Source organism: Lepidochelys olivacea, assembly GCF_965140295.1.
Source record: "Lepidochelys olivacea isolate rLepOli2 genome assembly, chromosome: 9".
In the NCBI taxonomy this organism is placed as follows: Eukaryota; Metazoa; Chordata; order Testudines; family Cheloniidae; genus Lepidochelys; species Lepidochelys olivacea.
In genome coordinates, this window is record NC_140419.1 from 65,655,048 (window position 1) to 65,675,924 (window position 20,877).

A 20,877-nucleotide genomic window follows, 5' to 3' on the forward strand; every position below is an offset into this window, starting at 1 on the left:
GTGTGGTTAAATGAAATCAGAACCAGGCCCCAAGTATCTGGAATATAAACCTAGTCATCAGTTTAGTGGGAACTCTCCTGAACCAGTAAACAATTTAGGATTGGTGATCTAGGCAAGAAGCTGAATTTTACATAAGTATTCTAGAGCTATAAGCAGTCTGCCTTACTATTTCCATTTCTGGCAGCTGCACAAACAATACCTCTTCATCAGGCAGGGAAGTGGCCTAGCTAAACATGGATGGAGAAACCATCTAGGTAATCAAGGAATCCCTTTTCCTGGTCAAAAGGGCTTTGGAACATGTCCTGCCCTAGGGCAGACTGAGGTGGACATAAAGGCAGACTGACTGATCAGAAGTCTGTTTTCCCAGAGGAATGAATGGAATCTTGCCTGGAAAGTCGTCAGCGTGGTTGTAGAATAGCAGCAACAAGAGTTCAGGCACAAAATGATTAATTTTTGTAGCAGATACTAAAAAAGAAGGTAAGGGTGAGGAAAGTTGTCAGAAGCTCACTCATTCATCAGGGGCTGTGCCTTGTCCTGATACTTAGGCTGCAGAAAATGATCAAGAAAATCAAGGTAATTAGACTACAATAATAATAGTCGTTCTCACAGGGTTCGTGAGACATCCAAAGGGTTCAGGAGTCTTCCTTATCCACTCTGGGTAACTCTTGATCTGCTGATATGAGGTCCTGGTTGGCATAAGCCCCTATGGCCTATGAAACATCTTGATATCAAGGATGCTTCTGAAAATTAGGAGCTTCTAACAAGATACCGGTTGCTATCCTGTAGGCCTAATGAACTTTAACCTTTAAAATACTCGACTGGGTTTAGGATTGTTTCTTTTTCTGGGGTTTTGATGAGAGATGGGGATTAGTGGGGTCTTGTTTAAGCACACCTTGATCCTTGAGATTTTAGATTTCCTGCAGGAAGGTGTAAACAAAATTTGATCCAAGCTTCTACCTATAGTGTTCTCGGAGAGGCAAACTTCTGAACTCTCTCACTCAGCATTCTTATGCCTGGGCAAAAGCTTACAGCCTGATCATTAAAGTCACTAGCAAAACTCTCATTGAAATCAGTGGGGACAGAATTAAGACCTTTGTTAATAAATTCTGTCCTTACCAAGCAGTTCTGTGCTGGCACAACGTGTCCATAACCTGAAAAGCTGTCTTCGCAGCTGTAGATGAAACCCTCTACCACGGAACACCTGTTGGCACTCTTAGCAGGTGGAAGGCATGGGCTGGTTGGCCGTTCTGGGTCGGGAAGGACTTTGCATCCCCATGCTGGTAGGTAGCTGACCTCCATGCTGGCTGTGAATATGTTAGCGTGATTAGGTGTATTGGGTAAGGACACAGGATCCACACTAAAGGGTCCATTGGCTGGGAACCTGCTGCTGAGGGACAAAGACCTTCTACTCCAGCTCACAAGTAGGAGTAGTGACTGCGGAGGGCTAAGGATCCAGTTGCCTGCCTGTAACTTGGGGGGAAATTTCATCACTCTCTTCCAGTCCCTGTGCAAAATAGCTTCATAAAGCCCAGTTGCTCTAGCTTTAGATAGAATTCAGGAGTGCCATCACATAGGCCAAATACAATTGTGGGAGGCATGGGGTGTGCAAAGTGCAGCCCTCTGTGTCTATGGGGGAAGCTGCACTCAGGAGGGATTAATCCCTGGATGACATGCATGCAGTGCAATGACACCACTGTGTCCCCCTCCCTCCTTGGGAGTTTTGTGTGTGTGGAGAAAGGGGGGGTGGGAGGTCACCTTTTAGTTCTGGCGGGGCTCTGTAGGAAGGTTGCTGCTGAGAGGTGCTGAATCAGAACATTTGCTAGTTATCCTGGCCCTGCCCTGCTTTGTACTCTTAATCCTCAGCTGATGCAAGGGAGTCAGGTCCATGATATTATTAAACTCCTCCTGGTTTGTTTGTTTGTTAAAATGAAATGTGTTACCTGAACTACCTGACAGTGTCCCTTTATTTGTGTGGCTTTGGGCCCTGAAGAGTTGAGAGGTGCTGAGCATGCACTACTCTGCTAGAAGGCAGTGCCTTTCCCCCTTTCCTTTCTTTGGAAATCATGTAGGTGTCCCACAGAGAAGCATCACCTCTAAAATGGCAGATCCTAGTGTCAAAGGTAGCAGCATGTGGTCAGAAATATTATCCTGAGCTCTGCTGCTTGGCATATTTTAGAAGTCGGAAGCATGCCCAGTCCCTCTTTACCTCATGATCTTAATTATTGATTATAAATTCATCAGTTGAAAAGACTGCTTTAATTGCTGTAATATGCACCCAATTTGGAGTTCATTACTACACTGAATTGTTTTCCTTTTCCTCCTAATTGATACCAAATGGAACATACAGGAACACACACACTACCGTTTCTTTGCCTTTCATGACTGAATTTACCTACTGCAGTTTAATCATTTGTTTATTTCTGGAGATGCAGGGCTTTACAATTAGTTTACTCAACATATTTATTTATCAGTTCTTTCATCAATTGAACTTGCACGTAGCAGATTTGTTTGGGAAAACAAGGTTTTGAAGAAACTGATTCCTTTTACACCTAACTGCTATTGCACCTTTGATATAACAATGTGCTGTAGAATGCAAGCCATACATATTCTGGACCTAATTCACCATTGCATCACTCCAGTTTTATTCCAGGGTACTGGTGTAAACCTCTAATGAAGGTGCACATCAGCTACATCGATGTGTCAACTCAGTATATGAAGCGCTGGTGGAAATCACAATTTCCACTGGTGGTGTAAACTTCTAATAGAGTTTGTGTGGAAATTGTGATTTCCACCAATGCTTCATATACTGAGTTTGAAATATCAGGGTAGCTACTGGTGCAAAAAGCCCAGTCGAGAAAAGGCCTCAATCAAACAATGGCAGGTTAGAATGCTAGTGGCAGAATGTTTTTTTTTTAAATTTTGAAACTTCTTAACTTGCATTCCTCCCAGCCTCTCAGCAAAGCGGGAAATTCTTGGTGTGGAATATCTTCTGACATTTCAAGGCAGTGTGGTGCTCTGTTCCATAAATGGTAGCATGGACCAGATGTTCATAGAGTAATTGAAAATTCCATTTTATCAGAATAGCATTTGCTGTCAAAAAGTTTTATCTTTACTTCAACAAAGAGGTTGATTAGATCCCGAAGGACCTGAATTAGCATCTTTGAGGCTAGATATACTGTTTTGCAATTCATGTAGTTATTTCTCCCCTGGTTTTGCTCATTCAGAGTCCTTTTTTTTTTTTTTTTAATGCCTTCGTCCTCTTGCAAACATATTGGTTGCAAAAGTGTGTGTGTATAGAGAGAAATATTTAGATCTCTTCAGTTACTTTTTCCTCACCTTTTTGTGAGCCAGAAGTATACATGTATTTTAAAAACGTAAGCCGTAGAAACACTTGCTTATCTAGAAACAAAAGTGTAACTGACTACTTCAAATATTTATTTATGTTCGCCAGCAACAGAGACTTCAAACTTATCTGAATTCCCATTCGTGGTCAATATTTTTAACATCTGTTGTACGAAACAATGCCTTCCCTAAAGAAGCAATGATTCATTGTTTATCATAAAAATAGAATCTGAGGAGAAAATTAGAATAATCGCACACACATAAAAAGCTCGTGGTAGAAATAACAATAGCAATAATAGAAAAGCTTTAAAAATCAAGGTGAAGGGGTTTTGATAAACTGCTTTGTGTCACTCATGTATCTTCAGAGAACTGATTCTAAAAGCAACACTTTTATTTTACTAGTACCAAATCAGCAGCAAAGATTGGCAGAAAATATCATGTTTAAGGGCCTGATCCTGCAGGCATGTATGTGTGGGTAGTTAATTGGGTCTGATTTTCATTTACACTGGGAGCGTCAAGGGATCTTTGAGTGGGAATTAATTAAATTTTTATTCTCAATTTAAGGCCCCCTTTCCACTGCCAAAGCATTGTAAAGGGGCATTAGTGTAGATAAGTTACTCACATGCATAAGTATTTGCAGGATTAGATCCTATTCTGTTCTATACACGTTCTTATACTGTGCTCATTTCCATAGTATCTCAGAGCACCTTCCAGTAGTGCATTAAGCAACTTGACTAACATTTATAATTGGAAATATATATATAGCTGACATAACTTGTTGATTCTGGTCCTTGTTTCAAACAGACGTTTTTTACCAGGGAGTCCTTTTTGTACTGCAAAACGCCAGTTAATGTCATCTGTTTTTGTACCCGTATGAAGATTCGAGTGATATAGTCTAGGACTTTGGATGTAGAGGCACTGCTGCATTAAAAAAACAAAAACAAAAAAAATCCCACCTGTTTAAAAAATCTACTCTCTATATTCATATATGCTGTATAAGAAATGAAATCTAAGACTCCTGGTTCAATGGCAGTATATCCCTTATGATGGATAACAGCTGGAAGATCTCTTTACCGTGTAGTATCAATTATTATAGTGGTTCTGATTTATGTATTATTACATTGATCATTTAGTAAAAGAGCTTAAATACAAGCTCAGTGGTATAGCGACAATGCATTTAGGCTAGCTTGGAAGGAGCAGTCCATCTTGTGAATGAATTATTAAACCCAGGAAGAAGTGATTGTGGAACGTGGTCACACTGAGTTTTAGAATAAGAAGGGGAGTTGGTTGTTGTTTTTGCACCTTTTAAATTATTGCCTATTGAGCATCCAAAAGTACAGTGTTAGTGAAAGCCTTCAGCATGCCTCACTGGAGTAATGCTGAAGGGAGCTAGCATGTATTGTGAATGGCTGATGTGACGATGCTGGTTTTGTAGTTAGTGGAAAATTGTGTGTACGTTTCTCCCAACTGCCTACTATCCTTTTGTGAAAAAGGCTAATGTTGCGTCCACATCCTGCAGGCTTCGGATACAGGGAACCAAACTGGAAACTCAGATTGTTAAAGGACTGCAACTCCTCACTTGATAACCTGAAAAGATAGAGCTGGGCAGCAGGATCAGGTCATCCCCAGTTGTTGGGCTGTAAAGTATTTAACTTCTGCTGCAACAGGCCAGGGTGGCAGTCATTTGGGGTGGCATTCATTTAATGTGCCAGTGATCTGTGCACAAGGCGCATGGGCAGTATCTGAGGCTTACCAGCAGTTGATCTCAAAGGTAGTGGAAGAATTAGTAGACACTAGAGAATCCTGCCGGCAGTAGAGTTGTTTGCAGGCATTAGTGGATCCTCTGTGTTACTACTTTCTTAGCTTTGTAGATTTAGTAGCTTTTAAATTTCCACATGTACAGTTTGATTAAACCCTGCACTGAAACATGGTGTCAAATGAAGAAAAGGAGATACTGAAATATCTATAGAAAGATATAAAAACAAATCAGATTTTAAAGCAACATAGTAAACAATAAACAGGTTTGTATCCCACTTTCTTTGCATAACAAGCCATATCTTATGTTCTGGGCTTTCTGGAAGGCTTTCCTCAGTTTTCAACCTTATGAATATCTCTTTCACTAAAATCAATCAATCCAAGGTCATAGAAGTTAGATCTTGTAGATAATTGAGCCCATTTTCCTATATGTGCAGGAAATAGTCCTCCAGATGTGAACATACTGGTGATTTTTTCCGTCTGTTAAAGGTCACTTGCAAAGGAAAATTGAAACTTGGGTTTGTGCCTTTTTTTTTGTTCCTTAGTGATGTACGTGAAAGTTTGTGTGGTTTCTTAGTTAACATTTTTCTCCCTTTTGTTTTTTTAAATAAAAATGTAGGTGTTGTCCAACTTATTTTTTAGAATGATTCTCTGGAGAGCTCTGAATTGGAGAGAGAGAAAGGGAGCAAAACTTAAATGAGAGGGGTAGTGATTTTTGTTCAAATGGTTTAAACCCATTTGTTTTGTGTTTGTTTTAGTTAATATCTATTTAACTCAAGTTCCTATGTAGAGTTTGAAGAAAAGATCTCTCTGTTACAGTCCAGTTAACCTTTTCTCTGGGTCCTCCAAGTCATCCTTTTGCAAAAATCATGAAGATAAGACTTGGTATTTCTAAGATAAGCAAACAACTTGTGGCTTGGTTCTCAATCATAAACAAGCCAGAAAGTGCACATACCCATTTTTTCCCCTTTCCCAGTCACCTAGAAGGAAAATATTAACTCATTCAATCTATCACAACAATGAGGTGTGGTAATGGTTAAAGTAATCTGTTTCATATTTAGCAGTAGGGTAGGTGTATGAATAAAAACTAACCTTCTGCTAGCACAGCAAGTGAGCACTTCCTGATCTTAGACTGTAATCAATCTACATAGCTAATGAGTTTGAAAACAGACTGAACTGCTGGGGCTGGCACGAGGAAACTTACATTACAAACCAACCATCTCTTATTAACCTTTTGTGTTTCCTTCATGACACTAATTAGAACCAAATAAAACTACCACGTGTGGATCGCTATGTTAAAATACAATTTTCAAAGGAAATATGATCAACTCCAGAGCTCCCAATTGCAAGGCCTTTCCCTTTAATTATGATTGAGGGTGGCTATGCTGCTGTTTAACGGAGGCTCATATGATGAATGCTGTAATGTTGCTGTAATTAAAATGGGAGAGAAAAAATGTCATTGGAACCTGTATAATTTACAGATGTCTCTACATTCCAGTGGTGCAGCAGCACAAAGTGTTGCATTTGAGGGATTAAAATTTATTCTAATTAAAATCGCCAGATTGACTAGGCAACAGGTGACTTACGGAACCCGGGCAGCATGCTCTTTGGGTGAGAAATCACTCTGAAATCAGTGAACTTTACAAAGCTGTTTGTTATGCTACTAAACAAGAGAATGTGTACTTACCATGGCAACCTGCATCAATTTTGCTGCCGCAGTAAAATACAGAACGCTTTATTAAAGGAATAATCACTATAGATGGTGGGACTGAGCTGCAGCCGCTCCTGATGTTCAGTACATAATATCACAGTGCTGGTAGTTAAAGACCAGAGTTCTGTCCGCCAACCGGTCACTATCAAGTTAAACCACTTTCTGGCTTATGTAATACTGCGCTGCAGTGGGGTGAAACTCCATCATGGTCTGGAAAAGGATTAAGAGTCTATTAATTATGGCACAGGTACAATAGATGTACCTAAATTAATTGCTTCTCAGGCAGAGAGGTGGGAGTGGGAGGCATCAGGTGATAACTTAATGGAGTCCTGGGCCTCATAAAAGGCGAGAGAGTTCATTTTGAAGGGAGGAACCACAGGGAGCAGAGAGACACTATGAAGTGGCCTGAGCCAGCAGCTGCAAGAGAGCAGAGACCTCAGAAAGGCTCATTCTGATGGGCCAGCGCTCAAGGCTGGAGCTGTGGGAGAAGACTCTGGAGTAGCTGAAGGAGGAGGTTGAAGGAGGAGCTCAGAGAAGGGTAGATTTGTTGAGAGATTCTTATTACTGCTTTGAGCTATTAGGTGCCTCTCAGCAGGAGGACTGAATTATGTGCAGAGATACATGACCTGCAGGTGGTGCTAGAGATGCAGAATCCTGCAACATCATGCCTTGAAGCGTGATGGTGAGTGTGCTCCATAACATGTACCCACAAAGTCTGCTGATAATGTTGATGCAACTCTGTACAGACATCTCAGTATGAGAATAACATCACGTTCCGCAGTGTTCCATCTGTGAGTTACATCACACTCCACTCTAAGGTGCCACAAGTACTCCTTCTCTTTTTACTCCACTGAGGGGCACTGAATGTTCTCTTGGTCATACACATAGAAAACTGATGCATCCAATGAAGTGAGCTGTAGCTCACGAAAGCTTATGCTCAAATAAATTGGTTAGTCTCTAAGGTGCCACAAGTACTCCTTTTCTTTTTATAGAAAACTCTATCACCTTCATTATGGGTCTGTGTAGAGATCAGGCCATAGATATTCAATACAAATAAGTATCCTTATGTCCTCAGTTGTGGGAGAATGCCCCACATCACCCTTACCCTGGATCAGGTCTCCAAAGACTTATGGCTTTGACCAATATGATTAAAAACACTTTCAGCTGTCAGCTACCATAGTCCCATAACCACAAGAGCTAACATACTGTCCACACGGACAATAGAAAGTTGGATGCCCAAGAGCTAAATACTGTCTGATCAGAACAGCCATCAACAGCTGAAGTGACGCCATGGCCAGTAACAGCCTTTCATTCCACAAGGCTTTATTTTTGTCATGGTCACTTGGGTGTAAATCTGATGTTTGGTTTTATTCCCCATGGCAAAACTGGTACAGTAAGCAAGTGTAGCAGAGAAAAATCATGGACTCTGCCTGGTTCAGGGTTCTTTAAAGTTAAAATATTTCCATTATAAACAAATTTGTAGAGAAGAACAAATGCACCTTCATTGGATAAATAAACAAGAATCTGCAATATTCTGAAATAATATATGTCAAAAATGTTGCGATTTACAATGGGGTTACTGCTGAGGGGAACTGTACCGCTGAGCTCGTATTTAAGTTTAGAGCCCTGCACATCCAAAATTTGTAGCCACATCCAATCTGCAAAAATGGTCCATAGATATAAAGTGGATATCTGTGGATTTGCAAGGCTCTACTTAAGCTGTTTTACTAAATGATCTATGTAACAATATAAAAATCAGAACTGCTGTAATTGACACTACACAGTAAAGAGAGTGTCCAGCTTTTATCCATCTTAAAGGATATGCTGCCACTCAAGTGGGAGTCTTAGATTTATTTCTTATACAGCATATATGAATATAAGATAGATGGTTTTAAACAGGTCACAGAATTATGAAAAACATGTGAAGCCTTTAGTCACTGTGTATTCAGCAGGGTGGATTTGATTTAAATCCAATTGATTTAAATCACTAGTCAGGAAAGCTCGATTTAATCATGGATTTCTACATAAAAGTGCATTCTTGTTGCTTGTTATAACCTTAATACCGGTACATATTCTTCACAGGTAGAGGAACTTCATTAAAATATTTTCAAACTGGGTCTCTCTTACGGCCTGCTGCCATTATAGTTTTTCCCTTCTACTGAGAGAATGGTATGGTGGATCTCAAATCAAAGAAGGCTACACTCAGAGCTCAAGACTTCTGGAATATGCTGCTCAAACAGTTTCACTTTTGTTCCTACTGCCTGTCCTTCCCTTCTCACATTTATCTCCAGACTTCTTCTCCTTGTCCAGATCTGTTCCGCCCCAACAATCTTCTATTCATTGAACTTTTTGAAACTTTGCACTTTTAGAGAGAGGTAAGGGATTGACTCTGTGTACACAAATCTGCAAAGGGACAATAAGGTTGAGGTCTGTTATTTCTCACCTCTATCTATCTATTTATTTATTTAAAAACATTTTTGCTGTTAACAAGCATGTTGTCTCTGGAGACACAAATCCACAGTCTGAGAACTGCAAAACTAAGCATCTCTGATGGTATCTTCTAGACTGAGCACTAAGTCCCGTTGGGTAGATAGAAAGATTAACTAAATAATCTATACAGAAGCCCCTGGAACCGTATAAGTTTGGGTCCCTAATCCATGAACTATTGGAACTCATTTACAAAACTTTTCTTAAACATTACATGAATATATTGTCTCCTACTATAGAATTAGAATTTATAATCCCTATTCCATGATGAAATATCTTTGAGCTATAATGTATCTTAATTAAAACTATCTTTAAATAGGTTTTTTCCTCAAAAAGCATTTTATCAAAAAAATCTGATTTAAATAAAAAAAAAAATCCAATTTATTTATTTATTTATAAATAATTGATTTTTATCCACCCTGGTTTTCAGGCAAATCTCTCGTTGAATTCAATGACAGAAGTTTACCTGAGTAAGGGCTCTAGGATCTGGAGTTCTTAAATCAGTGGATACAACACTGCCTGGGAATCAGAAGGCCTGGATTCTATTTGTGTTCTGTCACTGATTTGCTATGTTACATTGGCCAAGACATTTCACTGCTCAGTGCCTCTGTTTCCATTCTCACCATTTGTCTATTTAGATTATGAATTCTTTTGAATAGGGACTCTCTCTCATTAGGTATTGGTAGAGTGGGTAGCATAAGGGGCCCCTGATTTTGGTTGGGGCTTGGAAGGCCATAGTACAAATAACAGTGCTCTAGGACTTTGGTACTTCCTGTACATTTCCCCGCTTTTAAGCCCAAGCATCTTCCTGTGTTTATTTTTAGGGTGAATATCCTCTGTACATTTTTCCTTACCTGTTTTTTTTACCTTCTGCCTTTATACAGTAGCAGTTGCTGCTTGCAGAATGACTGAACTGCTTAACGAGCTTCTTAAGCCAATGCCATGTTTTGGTGTTTCAACCTCGGCTATAGAAGGCTGCAAGTGGCAGGCAGTGACTTGAATTCACCACTCTGCAGCTTCACCTTTAGTCTGGTCTGAATACATAAAACTGGAATTACACAGTGATGCATCAAGCTCTAGATCTCTGCCAAATACCTCACCAAATATGGAAATTGCCAAGTGTGTGGTTTTGCATTTTGTGCAAGTGGAGCAACGTTGTGGAAAAATCTCTCCTCGCTTGTGTGAATTCCCATTGGAAAAGTAGAGAAGTGAATGGAAAAAAATGACACAAATAATCTCTTCAATTTAAACAGTAGGAGACGAAAATTGCTTGGATACGCTGTAACAGGAGAAAAATTGTTCTACCGGCCTTGTTTGGCGCTCTTTGTCTTATAAGAGCATAACTCACGTTTGGCTGCGGATCATTTAGCTAGGCCATCAAGTGCACAATCTGTCTGGCGCTCTGCTGTTTCCAATTCTAAACCCTTGGTCTCAAATCATCTTGTGATAATTTGTCTTTTGAGGTTTCAAAATTCAGATAGGACTAAGGAAAGAGGCTACAGATTTCCCTGCAATGCAGTTGGCGGGGCACTTCCCAAGGTGTGCTGGGGATGAGTGTTGTGGGGCTACAGTCTGAGTGTTAAGGTGCAAGGTATAGAGAATGAGATCCATTGTCTGATTCTGCGAGGTACTGAGCATCCTCAGCCCCCAGTTAATGGGAGCTGAGGGTGCAGAGCACTTTGCAAGATGAAGCTCTCTCTTTAAGGAAGATTGTATTGTTGGGATACATTGGCTAAACAGAAGAGTGCCTTAGTGTGGCTTAGGTTTTTCAGTTGTATATTAAAAGGAAACGTTGTTTTAGTTGAAATTAAGTGACTTATCACAGAGCAATAAAGGATCTAGATTGTTGTTTTCTCGAGGAGTTTAAGGGAATTAGATGCCCTAATCCCATTGAAATATGAGAGGTGGGTACTTACTCTGGTTCCTTTGAATATTCCAGTCTCATTGAAGAGCCTATAGATGTCTGTCAAAATGCACCATGCTGCATGCTTCCCCTGTTGACTGCAGCACATAATGTTATGGTATTGCATACATTATATGATCGGCAGCAACTCATGCCTTAAAATTCTTCTCTCTCCTTTGTTCCTGTTTTAATGATCTGCTTGGATTTCACTGCTTTTGACATGTATGGATACAAGAGAGTGAACACCCCCTGTGTGAGTGGAGTGGAAGGTACTGCCCTCACTTGCTTGCTCACCTCTGTTCCCTCCAATTAGCTGCTTTAGTACTGAAACCAATTCTGATCCAGTGGAGGAGCCCTGTGATTTGTTATAGAAAAAAAAATCTTTCTCAATTCAAATCAGCTGCTTCTGGGTCAGAGGATACAGCTCTGTGAGAAGCTATAAAAGAGGTATCTCATGTTTGGAAGAGGAGAATTTGGCTAGAAGACTGAAGCTGAAACCTAATACAACAGTAAATCAGAAAAGGCCATGGAGCCACAAGCACTACTGTGAGTGCTAGGTAAATTACTAAACTGTATAAATAGCTTTGTATAAATAGCTATAGTATTGGATGCTATATATGTATTGGACTTTCATTTATTTGCTATTTTTCACTATTTGAGTTTGCCTGCTGAGTTATTTGTGTCACTGACAGTTGTGCTCACCAGAACACTTCAATTGAATCACAGCGTGGGTTTTGATACTTCATTCTGCCTAGCTTTTTTGGTTTCCTTAAACTAAGTTCAGAAACCATGTTAAGGGGACTAAAGGCTGTACAGACTCTACCTTGCAACTCCCTCAAGTTTGGTTTTCATGTTCTGCATTTGTTCTGCCGTGTGCTGCTTCTGAAATGATTCTCTGTTTAATTTTGGTTCTGCAGACTTATTGATTTATAGACCTTATTTACTTTGCAATAGAGCTCGTCTCTGTGGAATTCTATGAGCCACATGTTAACCCAGCAGTCTAAACTATTCGACACAAATTGAATTTGTCTGTCTTGTTTCAAAGTTTTGTTGCCCTCCAGTGTTGCTGTTAACACATGTAACCATGCCCATATCAAACTCATTTATGTGCAAGGGAAACACAAATGGTCCTGGTACCAGCCTTTTGTTGTAGTTCATTTGTGACATCATTCCGCCTTGAGCTATTTCATTTCATGGACACTGTTTCATGTCTCATAAGAAATGTTTAACTCCTGTCATCAACTCCCCATTCAGCACACTACTGTACTTTAGTAAACCATTCTGTCTTGTGGTGGAAAGCAGTATCAAATGCTCTCTTGAAATCGAGTGGAAATCCTGTCCTTATTTCACCCTCCCTCTCTGTCTCTTTAATTGGGAATATATTTATGCAGGTATTTATATGCAACAGTCATCACTGTAGCATCTGGGAACTTCACGTTAATTAAAAATATGCAATTAAAATGAAAAATTCCACCCATACAGGGTAGTCAAATGACACTCTGCCACTTTAGTCCAAACTCTCCGCTCACTGCTTGGTAGATCTCTCTACGTTATGATTAGAAAATTTCTTCAGAAGCCCTCGCTGAATAGATATACCTTGCACTGGTTCCTGAAGGCTGTCATTCAGTAACTCGGGCAAACAATCAGAAAATGAAAGTTTCATAAGTGAAGGTCCCCTACTGAAAACACCTTGCAACCATTCCTAGACCATTCTACCCCAGGAACTGACAGCAGCAGAAGCTTCTGGGTGTGATTACAGTTGGTGGCTTTGCTCTGTAAAACACTATATGGTTTGTCTTGTAGCTGCTTTACTTAGGATCTGATTGAAAGCCCACTGAAATCAAAGGCAGTGTTTCCATTGACATAATTGGATTTGTTTTAGGCCCTTAGAAGCCACTAATACATTTCTTCTCCCTATGTACCATCTTAACATTGCTATCAGTCAGAGGGCCCCAGCTGACAATCTTCTAAACTACTGGAGCAGATTTCTGAGGAGTGTGATAAATTCTCCATCACTTAGAGGCTTTAAGTCAAGTTTGGATGTAATTCTAAAAAATATGCCTAGTTCCACCATAAACTATTGAGTGTGGTTCAATGGCCTGTGTTACGCTGAGGGTCAAGCTAGGTGATCTTATTTATCCCTTCTGGGCTTACATACCATCAGTCTATAAAATGGTTGATTATTCAGGATACTGTGTAAGGTAGAGTAGTTTGTAAAGGAAGAATGTAGCTCAGGCAATGTTAATCGCCATGGTGGGACTTGCACAGGATGAGCAATTTTTCCAGTAACTCTGTCCCAGACCACCTAGAAATGCACTTCCCCCATCCAAATCTGCTCTTCCTTTCTGAACTCACAAAGGCTGTCTCTCACTGAATTGTACATGCCTGAATGTTGAGCAATCTTTTCCATTATTAGAGTTTCCAGTCCCCCTCATCTACAACTGAGGAGGACGTTTTTAAAGGCCTCTAATTTCCTGGAGCTTCCCTTTTTTAGCTTTATTTCAAAATGGCAAGTAAACCCTCTAGTCAGTTGTTCCTACCCCTGTGCTCAGGGAGCTACCAGACATTGTTGCCAAAGGCTTTCCTATTTGCTATGCTCCAGCCTTCAGGATTCTGGGGTGTAATTTGTCTGGGCCTGGTGCTTTCAACTTTCAACAGTTCTAATTGCTTGATTATCTGTGCTGATGTAGTTGTTAAGCCTGTTATAACTTTGTCCCTCCAAACATGGGAAATGTATCTCTGTCTTCAGAGATGCTATTTTTGTGACTACCGAGGATAAGGATGAGAAGGTGCTGTATGCTTTTAGTCCTGCAATATTATTAACCTCATTTGTTGTAACTTTTCAGCTCCCGTCTCCAGGTCCTTGTTGCCTTTGTGCCTTTATGTATCTGTATTTAAAGAACTTACTGCTTCCAGTCCTTTGTTCTTTCATTTTATTTACCCCTCCAGCCTTCATTATCCTTTTTGATTCATTTAATTGCCTGCATTTCTTTTTATCACCCTCTTCCTTTTCATTTTAGGTGCCCAACTGGCTGCTACCATTCTCCACAATCACTCAAAGCCTCATTCATCCACGGAGGTCTCTTGCATTCCTTGTGCATTTCTTCCTAAATGACACACAAAACATTAGTGCATTAGCATCCTGATTCCAAGAACAGTCTCCATCCTCTCTTCTCTCGTTTCCCCCCTTGTGGCTCATCCAATTTAATTAATTATACTTAGTATATTACACATCCTGTCAAAATTTTTCCTTTCCAAGGTTTAATGGTTTTTTAATTCTAATGTATGCTGCATGTGTAAGTGTTTTTGAAATGAAGAGAGTGCACAATGGCAGAGACAGCCTTGCATCTGTGCGCCACAGACAGGGAGGAGGCATGAGGTAGGTTCCCTGAAGAGATTCTCAAGCAGAATTTCCACAGGACCATGTTTGCTGCTTTGGAAGTGGCAGCCCTATCACTAAACACAAAGGGAAAATCAGGCTGGCATCACACACAGGAACATGTGCAAACTTAAAATATTCACCAGCAGTAAAGGTAAACTCCTTCCCAGCGAGGGTTGTATTCCTGCCTCTCCTGGAGTGTGGTAGATAGCATTAAAATGCCTGCTGATTCACTTGGAGCCTTGCCTGCATGGGGAATGCAGGATAAGGGGCTGTGGTGAGCTTGAATATAATGAAGCTTACACTTGGTTAAAGGAGGAGTGTAATTGAAAGTCTCAAATTACACCAGTTTACTTCAGTGCTGTTTCATTCCTTTACAGCAGTGCTGCAATCTGGATATGATGGAAGCCAGCCTAAGTAACTAGCAGTGTTTAGGACTTGCATTAGGACTCTGGCTTGCTGGTCTTCGGTCTCCAGTGGTGCTTAAAGGGTTTGGTCAGAAAGGTGACTCAGTCTGAATAACTTTGTGGGGTTCCATATTTATTAACTCTGTAATTCCAGATCAAATCTGTTCAGTGCAAAAGATGTTTTTCTAGCTTTCAGTGTTGCATATTGCTTAGAATCTGAAAGTTGAGCTGGATTCTGTCTGCCTCTTACACCTTCACCAGAAATAACGATGCTGTCCTTGGAACTTATCTGATGTTTCTGTGAAGTATGTGCAAGGCCAAATAGAGTCTATCTTGCCCTCCCATAGCTGGATTGGTGCTCCATGGTTAAACTTATCAGCAATAACTTGAATTCACACTGGGAGGTGAGATATTGAGTGAGAAGATCACCTTGCTGACCATAACCCATTTTAATCCTGGATGTTGGAGGTCATTAACATCTACCCTCTTTTCTCCCCATTGCTATTGAAATTGAAGGAAGGCACTTGTGTGGCAGATCCCAAGCAGTGCTGTGCTGACTGAGCAGGCAAGAGCTTGTGTGCTGGTCCTAAAATCTGAAGCACAGTAAGAAGAAGTCAGGAACCCATATTTTGGTGTTAGAGAAAATTCTGCTAGTAGTAGAATTAAAGGTTCCTCTGTGTGTGTGTTTGTGTGTGAGAGGAGGATTGGAATTAGGCATGGGGGGTGTGATGGGTTGGATCACAGACTTGGGACTGCCACCTGATGTGCCAAGAGTACTTCTGCTCCTGCTTTTCTGCCCTGTCAGCTTAGGACTTCAGTGCCCTGTCTGGTTTGAGCCAGACCTGCTAGCCTCCTGCAAACCCGGACCTAGATCTGAACCACATCCCATATTAGCTGTAGGCTTAACTGAAAGCAGCTTACAGAAGTGTGCCTGTCTTAAACACTCAGATGCCCAATTCCCAATGGGGTCCAAACCTCAAATAAATCAGTTTTACCCTGTATAAACTCATAAATTGTTTGCCCTCTATAACACTGATAGAGAGAGATGCACAGCTGTTTGCCCCCCCAGGTATTAATACATACTCTGGGTTAATTAATAAGTAGAGTGATTTTATTAAATACAGAAAGTAGGATTTAAGTGGTTCCAAGTAGTAACAGACCGAACAAGGTGAATTACCAAGCAAAATAAAACAAAATACAACACACAAGTCTATGTCTAATCAAACTGAATACAGATAAAAACCTCACCAGTTCCAGTAAGCACTCTTTTACAGACTAGCTTCCTTCTAGTCTGGGTCCAGCAAGCACTCACATCCCCTGTAGTTACTGTCCTTTGTTCCAGTTTTTTTCAGGTATCCTTGGGGGTTGAGAAGCTATCTTCTTAACCAGCTGAAGAGAAAATGGAGGGGTCTCCCACGGGCTTAAATAGACTTTCTCTTGTGGATGGAGACCCCCTTCTCTCTCCTATGCAAAGTCCAGCTCCAAGATGGAGTTCTGGAGTCACCTTGGCAAGTCACATGTCCATGCATGGCTCATAGTTTTTACAGGCAGAAGCCATTGCCCTGTATGGTATCTTGAATGTCTCCAGGAAGACTTCTTATGTGGATTGGAGCAGTCCAAGATGCATTGTTCCTTAAGTGCTTCTTGATGGGCACTTAACTTTGCGAATTCCTTTCTCCAGGAACTCACCAAATGCTCGGCTAAGATTATTTAGAAATCAAGCCAGTACACGGCCAGTATTCATAACGTTGAATACAAAAATGGTACATGCATACAAATAGGATTAATAGATTCAGTAGATCATAACCTTTACAGAGATATGTTACATGGCATATGTAGCATAGAACATATTCCAATTATGTCATATATATCCATAAGCATATTTCCATAAAGCCTTATGAGGGGCATCATCGCAGGGGGAACCAGCGGAGATCTAGATTCGAGACAGTCTTCTCTCCTTACTTAGGCTGGTCTTCCTCTACCCAGGAGATGGCATCTATTACAAATGTTTTTGGACCTCGGTAGTTGAAGGGAGATGGACTTTGGGATTGGCTAGTTTTTGTTCTGATAAAGGAGAACTGAGAGTCCAAGAAAGGAGGAAAAACGAAAAATTGAACTTTGAGGGCCAGACTCTCAAATGGTGTGAATTGGTGTAGTTCTGTTGACTTCAGTAGGGCTATGTCAGTTGACACCAGCTGAGGATCTAGTCAGAGAAATAAGCAAGACCTAGTACAGTGTGGTGACCAGGAAGACTTGAATCTGCAATACCCGCTTACTGCTGTTGCAATCAAAGGTCAGCACATATATTGTTTTCTTCTTCATGGATTTAAAAAAGTAGCACCACCTTAGGTTTGATCTCAGTCCAGTAGTGCTGCGCATTTCGGACATCAGAACGATAGTACAGTATATAGTTTCCGAATGACAGGTTCCTTGTGGGAAACTTTCACCATCTGGGTGTTGGGGAGCTACAAAAGTCACTGTGGAGCCAACTGTTTTCCTCAGAATATTTACACAAATTATGAAAATGTGATTGTTTTTCATTTCTTTTGTTCAGTCATTTCCCCATACCTCTCTGGTTTACAGCATGAAACCGATTAGTTAATTTAGCTCTTCTGAATGTATGATCAGCAGAGAGGGATTGCACCAAGGCTACTGGGAGATGAGCTTGTGACATCGGTAAAGTAATTTCCCCTGGATTTGTATTAAGGTCTCAGGTTTGACCTATGACGACATACTGCTTTATATGTATATTTAGATGATATGATGGCATACTATTAATTTACGAGGATAAGCTCAATTGCTAGAACTAATCGTCTGCTGAATTTAATGGGCCAGCTTCCCAGTCCTTTCAGTGTCCTTTGCACTGCTCTGGAGACAGAATACATCTGCACTGAAAAAAAACGCCAAACCTGTGGCAGCAAGTCTGGGATTCCTCTTCCTGGACTTCAGAGCCCGAGCTCCAGCCCAAGCCAGAATGTCTACAGGGCTGTTTTCAGTGCTGTAGTGTGAGCCTGAGTCTGAAGACCTGGGCTCTGAGACTTGCTGCCATGTGTGTGTGGTAGTGGTGTTGATTTTTTATTTTTTTGCAATGTAGATATACCCAAAGAGGCCATAAAGCCAGCCAAACCAGCCAGCTGAGGATTTTCACTGGCATAGGGGTATCCCTAGGGGCAGACAGAGCTTGCATCCCTCTTTTTAGCCCCCAGAGTAAAAGATGTGGCTGGGGAAAGAGGGCATGCCAGAATGCCCTTGTGCTCTAGTGATTCCCAATGCCAGTACGGACCCTGGGGCCTGCTGGAAGTGGGCACAGTTTAGAGCAGCTTATGTCAAACTGGCCCCAGAATCAGAAAGCTGCAAATTTTTTTTGTGCCACCTCCCTTCAGCTGCATCTAGGGCTTACGGGATGCAGCTGAGAATCTGGGAAAGTGTATTTACGCTCAATATTCCCCTTCAATATTCCACTAGTGTGAAAAATAGAGACTGTATTAGTCACAAAACAAAGGGGTTAAAGCAAAAGAATAGGAAAGGAATAGTACAAAACCAACACAATCACCTTGTCTGGAGTAGTGTAGGGCTAGGGTAATGGCAGGGAAAAGCAGGGCCTAACAGTTTCAGTAACAGAGGATTCCCCCAGTACTGCTCAAGAGTGGGAAATTCCCCATTATGCTGGGAGCCCTGCCAGCTTTCTTTGGAGTTCAGAGCTGTGTGTTTCTAACAAGTACAAAGAGCTTCTCATAATGTTTTGCCTCGTGGGTACGTATATGATTAATTCCATGCAAGCATTACTGGTGCACTAATAGTTCTGGAGGTCCTAAAACTGAAAAAGGAAACACATTTGGCTCATACTTCATACACAATCACTTACACTTAAGCTATTGATAGCTGATTGGGATCTGTAGACTGTTGGGTTGGTGCCACTGGGTTTCTAAGCATATTCAGTGGCTGGAACAGACAGCTAGGCTGTAGGTTTTGGCAAGCTGTGGGTCTCGTTAGGCTGACAGTATCTGACACTAGAGATTCCCATCCACTAGGATGAAGCTCACTTCCCTAGGCTTTGGCTGATGTCCCAACTATATTTACATGAAGGACAACAGAGGACCAGTGTTAGATAAAAACTAAGTTTCCAGTAGGCAGGCCGTTGAATGTTCTATTGAATACTGTTTTTTGATTATTTGGATAATAATGAAGTTTAATAATGTCCTTGAAAAATGTGAGGAACGGTTGTTATTTTATACTAAGTATGCAAAGCTGTGTTTCATCTTTGGTGTGGGAGTAATTTATTTGTATTGTGGCATCACCAAAAGGCCCCAGTCGGGATCAGGGCCACCTTGGGCTAAGTGCTGGGCATACATAGTCTGTGCTGTAAGGAGCTTGTCGTCTAAAAAGTTCTGGCTAAGCAAATAGATTGTTAGTTCCAGGATTTTGTTCTGATTATATGAACTCTTCCCAGCTGCCTTCCCACTAGCACTTTCAAGTTCAGTCCTTCCTTCTTCAGGGCTGGCTTCATTTTCAGCAGGTCACAAGGATTGGACTGGGATGAAAAATATGCCAGTACTACCCTAAATTTCACTCACAATTTAAGCTCCACCTACTCATGGTATCAGAGTAAAGTGCTATTTACATTTGATTGCTTGCATGCTTTCATCGAGAGTTCACAATATAGATATTCTAGTTATCGCCATTAGTCTTCCGGGGTAACTCTCCATTAAGATGAATAGGGGCTGTTCACACCACTCAGCTATTGATCCAGGGAGTCTGCAGACTCAGACATTCTGGCATCAGCGTATACCCAGTTCACATGCTGCAGGTGTTACTTTTGCACCAATAAGGGCTAGAGACATAATTGGTATTTTTTAAAATGGAGTCCCAACGGTCCCCACCACAAAAAGATACTGTCTTGCTGAGTTGGGATGGGCCAACCCAATTCAGTCCCCTAGAGAGGGTGCAGCTGGCTTTGTTAAAAAACATACTATATTCTCCTCCAATTCCTCCACCATCCAAACCATCTAACTTCACTCCACATGGCAAACCTAGATTCACTCCCAGTGTTCTTATATCACCCCAAAATAGCTGACCCCTTTCACATAAATGAATCTTTCTCTGCTGAAGTCAAAGGCTGGCTGGAAGGCCCCGGGGCTGCAAAGTTACCGTGCTGCAGCTCCAACAGGAGCTAGAGCCTGTTTTGCCTCCTGAGACTTAAGCTCCACTTCCAAAATGGAGAACACTAGGTGGGCCAAGTGCTCAGCGGGGGGGATGATTTCTCCAAGGATGTGGCTAGGGGTTCGCACAGTAGCAAACATGCTTAAGACTCCCTCCCTGCTTTTAAAGCTGGCTATCTCTGCTTTTCCTATCACTCTTGAAAGCATAAAGTGTTTTAAATGATGTTTACAATGAGATCGTAGAAACTTGAACCTTACATTTCTATAGCAACTTCTATCCTAAAGGAACTTGAAGCATCTTACACACTTTACACGTACAAGAACAGTTACACTACCACTTAAATGCAGCCACATCTGGGGTAGGTCACAACACCTGTTTAATAGTGAACAACAGCATATGTAACTGAAATTCCATGGCTCAGTTAGGGTAGCAGAATGTAATGACCCAAAGTGGAATGTGTCCTGGATGCCAGTACACTGTACAAAGAACCCTGGATCTTTACAGATCACATCTGGGCATGAGGTCCTAGGTTTTGCCTCTCATCTGAAATTAACAAGCACTTTCATTACAATAACAGTAACAGCATCTTCTGAGCTAGCTTTACAAGAAGGGGGTATGAGGATAAATGGTTTTGTTTCACTTTCATTAGGATAAGGATAAGATAAAGCTAAAATGAAAATCCTGAAGACCTTGCCCTTTGTTAGTCAGATCAAATCAACTTGGAATCTCTTCG

General features: G+C 41.0%; 1 protein-coding gene across 3 annotated transcripts in view; it reads left to right on the forward strand.

The window, feature by feature from the left end:
- The window catches only part of PCDH19 (protocadherin 19), a 112,580-nt gene that overhangs the window by 70,061 nt on the left and 21,642 nt on the right, over positions 1 to 20,877 (forward strand). The window lies entirely within an intron of this gene.